The sequence below is a fragment of the Bactrocera latifrons genome, unplaced genomic scaffold (assembly GCF_001853355.1).
Source record: "Bactrocera latifrons isolate USDA-ARS-PBARC rearing strain unplaced genomic scaffold, ASM185335v1 scaffold_139, whole genome shotgun sequence".
NCBI classification, from domain to species: Eukaryota; Metazoa; Arthropoda; class Insecta; order Diptera; family Tephritidae; genus Bactrocera; species Bactrocera latifrons.
In genome coordinates, this window is record NW_017534841.1 from 497,612 (window position 1) to 505,418 (window position 7,807).

At 35.0% G+C, this 7,807-nt stretch overlaps 1 protein-coding gene across 1 annotated transcript in view; it reads left to right on the forward strand.

The window, feature by feature from the left end:
• The window catches only part of LOC108965332 (potassium voltage-gated channel protein Shab), a 204,972-nt gene that overhangs the window by 5,677 nt on the left and 191,488 nt on the right, over positions 1-7,807 (forward strand). The window contains exon 2 of the mRNA XM_018927670.1: positions 6,296-6,630. The gene's annotated coding sequence lies outside the window, so the exon portion shown is untranslated. The remainder of the gene's footprint in view (positions 1-6,295; positions 6,631-7,807) is intronic.

Here is a 7,807-nt window from a genome sequence, read left to right on the forward strand (position 1 = left end):
AAATAAGCCGGATTGACTCAAATTCAAATAATAAAAATTTCTTATATTAAATTAAAAAATTTTAAGCTTTTACTTCAAGTTTATGTTTAACAAAAATTCCGTATCAACCCACCCTCACACTCTCGCACACTTCTCTTTGTGCTCCCAACGTTCGCGACGCGTCAGCGGCAATTCCAATAAATTTTGATTTTCCTTCGTTTCACTCATTAATGGCTTTTCCTCTATTTTCCTATTCGACAAGCACACGCATCCACACACACACACACACACACACACTAGCATATCACACACGCTCGTGTATGTGCCCGTTGTTGTCCGGCTGTTTGTTCAGGCGACCTATTAATAAAGTAAACTTGAGCTTCTTTGTGTGCATAAATATTTTTGTACGGGAAATTGCAGAAAATGTCAAATTTTATTGCAACAAACAATTCCACTTTTGTATTTATGTATTTACATTATGTACATATGTACATATATACACATGTAAGTAGGAAGTTTATACTATATGTGTGTACATAGCTTGTTGTTAGGCCGCTCAGTCGTTCGGCCGATCGTGGGTGACGTTGTTTATGCCAGCGGCATTGCGTCTGTGACCAAATGACTTTTGCTATACTTTTCGTTATAAAATAGCCTCGATGTTTAAAATTTTTATTTTAATTCGACAAAGTGAGGCAGAAACTGAGTCGTAAAAACGGTATTATCTTCAACTAATGGTTATTTTAATGGTTTGTTTTTCTGTTTTTAGAAGCATATAGACTGTTCTAAATTTAGTAAAAAGTAAAAGACGCTCTTTTATTTATTTTAAATGAATTTTTTTTTTTCCTGAGTGATTGTCTGAAAACAAACTATCCGACCACTACCAAATTTATTCTGACTTTTTTATACTTCTCCCTGAGTCCTGAGGTCTACAACTTTGTTTCCGCCGTTTTCCAATAGATGTCTCTAGGGTTAAGCACTGGTCGATTAAATCAATTAAATCGTTTTATCTCGATCTTGAACATTTGTGTCAACATTAACCCAACAAAATATTTGTAGAGATTTGTTTGCATCCCAAACTTATTCTCAACTGAAAATGTCACTTTTCGAGCCGAATCCTCGACATTTGCGGGAAATTTTGCTTTTTTTTTTTAATTTCAAGAAAAACTCGGCTGAGGACCCGTTCACGCTTTACTGAGGCTGACACATACATAGATAATACTATTACTACTACCATCTATTTGATTTCTATTAAGTATTAAAAAAATATAGAATTTTTGTAAAGCAACTTGTGTTAGTTTAAAAAAAAATGGATAATAAAGCATTTCGTGTGTTAATTAAGCATTGCTGTTTGAGGGAATAAGGGAAAACACTTTTGGGTAATTTTTATAGAATAAAGCCTTAAATTTACAAAAAACCCGGCGGAAGCAAAGTTGTAGACCATACATAATATAAAGATTTTCGGATTTCGGGGTGAGTTTATATTTGAGTTAACTCAGTGAAAATGAAAGAGCGTATTTTACTCAAAACAGTATATCTTCCTGCATAAAATAAATACAATTGGATAGAAACTTGACCTAGCCACCATATAACTATTATCAGGATTTTCGAACATTGTATAAAGTTGCTTAGATTCCGATCCTTTGGTTGAAGTTTTGGTTTTTCTTTTTGAAACCAGATGTTGTCAAAATCGACTTCTTCTAATTTTGTATGCAAATAGTTGATTATCATAGATCTTATACCAAGCTTCATTTAAAGTAACAGTGTCACTAGCCTCATTTCGATGATTCCACTAGACCAAAAGCCACACCAAACTGTCAATTTAGGTGAATGTAATGGTAGTTTATAAATAATTTGTGGATTTTCTTTGCACAAGAATCGACAGTTTTGTTTATTTACCATAAATTCATATTTTAGTACTTAAGAGATCCCTTTTTCCCATTCACAATGCCATGGCACTAACTGACTTGATTGAAATTGACATTTTGCTTCATTGCAAAAATTAAAACAATTTGTTCATTTAATTGAAGTACAAAAACGATTAAATTTTCGTGCAAAAATGCCGACACACACCGACAAAAACCAGAAACGCTAACAATATATGCAATTAAAGAATGTCGAATGCTTTAAAAGGGAATGCGAACTATTCGTGCGCAGTGTAACGCGCTCAAAGGAAGCAGCTCAACAGCAAAAGTGGCTGGAAAAACGCTAAGTTGTCTGTGAAAAAAAGCATAAAGTTTTACTACTTTGAGTTGCGACGTGCGTGCAACTCGAAAAAGCAACAAAAACAACAAAATAAACTACAAAGGACATGCCCGGTTGAGGTGCACACATATACAGACAATGCGGTTAGGAAAACGACGAAATTCATAAAAGAGAGCGCTTAAAGCCATGACGAGCACGAAGAGCGTTGAAAGAGTAACGTTATATACCGCTTGCGCTACGCGGTAAGGCTTCAGTTGACTGAAAGTAGTATCCGGGTTGAGGAATTTTATCAGTTAACTGCGCTGCATAACATAACGGTATTGTTATTAATTCATTGGCGCTCTCTGTGCTCAATCTCTATTGCGCTCTTTACTAGCGCGTTCGCTGCGCTCGGTCATTGCCTCGTTTGCGCTCGGTTGGAGCTTTGCTTGGAAGCTATGTTTTTGGCTGAAAGAATGGTCAGTTCGCAGGAACACGTCAGTGCGTCGGGTATTGTTTGTCGGTGAAGTTTGAGACAGCGCGGTGCCCAAGTGAAACGTTGTCTTTTCTACAAATAATTGAAAATATCTATACATACATACATATTATGTGTATTTTGTTGCTGTGCTGAAGGGAAAGTGAAAAGTAATATAATATTTAATAGCAAAGTGAAAACTTCAAAGCGTCAAAATTTATATATTCGAATTTGAGTTTGAGTTTTCTTCGCTGTTACTGCCTAACAGTTGGCCATGCAAGTGTAAAATCCTTCAAACTAACATCAACCTATAAAACTCGTTTTCTTTTTCACGTTGTTTCTTGTTGTTGCTGGTTTGTCCTGCGCCACAATGCTCTGCTGCGCAGTTGAGTTGTTAACATGAACTCCGCGTGGGGGAGTACGTACACAGAACTTTCCAGGATTTACTCCAGCACACACTGCTGTGTCTGTATATAAAATATATATGTGTATTTATGTATGTATGTGAGTGCACAGCCTTTTATACATATAGATATTTTGAATGAATCTGGAATTGTTGCTGCTGACCTTCCTCGCAGTTCACCACTCGCCAACAGCTTCCCTGCTTCCATTGCAATACAGTCTGTTTAGTATTAACGCGTAAAGTTGGGTCTTCACTACACAACCGACAAAAAATACACAATTTTCACACACACCAACAAACACATATGCATGAACCTAATCGCCTATATCACGTTTTCTTTGGAAGCAGCGCTAACGAAACTTAGGCGTGTTCCAAATACGTTGCCCTCATCAAGGCACGAGTTGTCTGCGCTGAAGCATTTGACAAGACAAGGGCAGCACATTCACACATACGTAAAAATATATACATACATCATACATAAAAACAAATTTATATTCTCATATATATATATAACTTATATATGTAGTCACACACACATCGATTGATATTATTTGTTATTGTAAAAGTAAGAAAAATTAAAACACGAACTCGTGTATTGTAAGCGCTCAAAATTTACATAATGTAAATGTCTGGTTGAATGACAGCCTTAAGTTGGGCAGGAGGTCGCCGCAAACGTGCGGTTTCGTTTTCTGTTTACAATATCTTGTAGCTGAAATACTCACGTACACATATGTACATATGATCATGTGGCTACTTTCATTGTCAAGTTTAGCCAGCACTTGTGGAAATATGTGTGCATTTTGAAGTGGGAGACATCAGTTCCATGTTTTATTTGAAAAAAAAAAATTATTGCAAAACTTTGTTTAAAAAATGGAAAAATGTTAAATGAAGTAATTATTAATGGCGCCCTGCCACTTGTGAATGAATATACGTACATATATGTGACCTGGTCTACGAAAAGGGAGCTAACGTGCGAAAACTAGTTTTCTGGGAAACAGMTGTTAAAAAAAAGCATCTCATCTTCCATCCGAATCAACTAAAAAGTGAAAATTGATTTTTTGACACCTAAGAACCCTTTACGTAGACCAGGTCACATATGCATTTCTTCACATCGTGAATTTTTGTAATGCTTTTACACCTCGGAAAACAAGGTGGCATAAAAACAGGCTTAAGGGGTCATCTTAAAAAAAAAATTTTTTTTTGCATTTTCTGTTTCGTTATACCCTTAGAATTAATGTAGACCATTTGTACATTGTACCATGCAGTACCATTGTGAGGTTTCGAAAAAGGCCCAAAAATAATAATACCGCTCGACGTTCGGAGCGCTCGGAGTACACACCTCAAACTTTAAACGCGTTTTTCTCAAAACACACTTCTTGAACTGGCGGGCATGATTCCGATCGAACTACTTCACCAATTTGCTTAATTATTTTTCAAAAGTTAAGAAAACGCCTAGCTATCATCGCTACAAGATTCATAATTTTTTATAATTTATTGACAATGTTGTGACAAATTTTATGTAAAAAAACATGGGAAAAATTTAAAATTAAAAAAAAAAAACTTTTTTATTTATCAAAATTAATTTTTTCATGGTTCTAGTATTGACGATAACCATTCACGTACTTTTTAAGAATAAATTAGGTTTTTGTGTTTCAGATGATCTAAACATGAGAAACCGTGTCCGCCAGTGAAGAAAACGCATCTAATTCACCCAGCACTTTCTCCGATAGATGTCATCAAAAAATTACAAAATTGTTCATACACCTCACGATATACCTCATTAAATGTGAAAAAAGTTCTATTGTAGCATAAAAATTTCTATGAAAAAAAATGTAAAAAAAACGGGCCAGACTACCCTACTGACCTCTTAATCAGATGAAGTATACACATAAAGGGTAATCCATTTTGAGAATCATTCCTTTTTTTTAGAAAAAAAAAAAACATAAATATTTCAAATTTATTGGGGAGTGTTTCTTATCACTCGTAAGATCATTCCTTGGCAGCAATTCGTGGAGAGTTCCACTTTCAACCGTTGGCCGCGACTCTGTTTCAGGTGATCCATCAGTTGAGTTTAATTTTCAGTGACTCGATCGAGCATTTCAACCGGTAACTTATCTGAGTTATCTGCTCACCAAATTGTTCTTTCTATAAATCCATTGATTGCTGTGATGTGTGGGAAGTAGCGGCGTCTTGTTAAAACCAAATGTCGCCAACAAATATGAGCCGTTGTTTTTTCTGAATGAAATGACAGCCCTTAAATCTCTTAAAGCTATACGTCCCAAATACAGCAAATTTACTTGTTTACATACTCATTGAGCCAGAATTTCTCCACGATCTTCGTGTACACGCTCAGCTTAGCAACTCTTCTTCACTGTTGGACGTCGTCTTTTCAGTCGAATATTATTTAATAATGAATGCGGCGTCTGTTAAAGGATTTATAAACATTGCTTAAGCGCAAGTCTTTCCATGATGAAATGCCAAGCAATACTGAACAAAAATAACCCGACAGCTTGACTCGACTCTCATGTGTGCTCTGTCAAAAAAAGGGCTACTGAAAAAACAGGCTCAACTTGGATCACCGCTTTATAGTAAATTGATGATTTAAGTAGTAATCCTTTTTTAAGTGCATACTTATAGATTATTCTCTCTTAATTTCCCATGCCTTGTAAATTGTCTTTGGAATTTTAAGCACTCATTCTCCACTCAATACATTCACTGTCCTTTGTGCAGCCACTGTCGCATTGGAAAATTCTAATTTATATGCAAAACCGTTTGCCAAGTTTACTTCTGGAAATCATTATCTTACGAATTTCTTCTTATATCCTTTTGTCTTTAGCTCAACGCTATTGACCTTTATATAATGTTTGTATAGCGTGTTGTACTATGTAAATTTCATCCTTTATCACCTCCAGAGCGAACCGTCGAAAGTAGATAGTTAAGGCGAACACACACATACATACACACGCTTCATTTCCGTCCATTCAGTTTGGTGGTTGTTGTGGCTGGCAATTGCGGCAATAATTATTATAATTTCCTCTCGTTTTAACCACTTTTTACTTTTATTTTGCACATTTCCTTTTTTTTTTTTTTTTTTTTTTTTTTTTTTTTTTTTTTTTTTTTTTTTTTTTTTTTTTTTTTTGGTTTTTTGTTGGGATTAAAACTTTGCAAGTGTGATTAAATTTCAAGCGTTCGCTGCATTTTTAATCGTATTAATTTATGCATATTTATGCTTTACTATTTTCTTTGTCCCGTTACAGCGATGGCGAAATAAATGTGCCGGAAATGTGGTTATGCAAATGCGAATAAGTGCGATTTAATGTAGAAATTTTTACATAATTGAAAGTGCTGGCGTTCAGCTAATTTGCTGATTTAAATTAAAAGAGAAGAAGTGAAGAATAATCTTAGAAAGTGTTGAGGATTAATAAGGAAAAAATAAATACACATATATATAGCAAATATTCACAAATATCCTGCTTTTTCAACTACGCTATTAATCTGCTAAACCGAAAAAAAAAAAAAAAAAAAATTGAAGCTTTCCGTGACGAAATACTCATTAAATAAGCTGATTGCATGTATAACTGAGAGGCGAATGGTGAGTAAAATTCAATTTGCTTGAAAACTGTTTATAATTATTTAATTAGTTTTATTATTTATAATTAAAATCATTATTTTGATTTATAACTAAATTTGAGGGATAAAAAAGTCTAACAGCGGAAATTGTTTTGATAAAATTATTTTGTAAATTAAGTCAGGTGGCAACATCTCTATTATATAATTTTATAAATTAGTATTTTATTCCTAATTTTATAAATATATCTTTATATGACATGCGATCTGGCTCTCCTGTTCCTCCCTCGTAAACCAACCAAACCGATGCGGCACAGAAGTAGAATTTTTGAAGAAATATAAATTTGTGTAAACAGCACGAAAAGTCGATACGAGTCTGTACTCACTGTAGCTCACTTGAACGACCTAAAACTTTCCAAACTTCATCTACTCTTGGAGCTTCGCATGATTTTTGCTGTATAAACAAAGGCTGTTCTGAATGCCATGTTCTCATGTCGATTTTTCACTATCCTGTACACTAGAGCTTCAAGAGATAGATGCGCATCTAAAGGATAGCGAAGCTGAAGCTTCACCGATGTCGAGAGCCGAAAATTGGTTATACTGAAAACTTCATAATATGTTCAGTGATTTAGCTGAGTAATTGGGTAGGTTAAATATTTAGGGCTAAGTTATGTTAGGTTAGTTAATGAACTTGATTTTGGTACCAAAGCTCACTAGGAGTTCTTCCTGTAAAGCGGTGCCTTGTGCTGCCCAAAATTCCAAGATATGGGTCAGAAACACATAAATACCTAAAAAGTGCTCTGAGATTATCACAAATTTCTTAACGAAGCTTATATGATCTCCAGTGAATTCAAAAAATTCAGCGAAGGTATGCCTATCGAGTTGATTTGATCTCAGACTGACTAAAGCTGCCCGGCAGAGGAAAAAGTGCTTGACTGTTTCCCATCCCCAATTTCTCCATACAACATTGCCATTTAATATCAGACAACATATTCAGCTTGTGGCGAGATGAACCCTGCTAAAAGCAAACTGTTCAAGGGGCCTCTTACATTTCAAAAAATCCAGAGAGAACTCACATTCGTCCAAGTACTGGCCATAAACTAATAATTACCGAGCTCTTGCGAGTGTCGTAGATCCAGCACTGGAACTATACACGACAATGGATAGAATGGCTAAAAGAATGCTCTCTGTGACTCTAACAG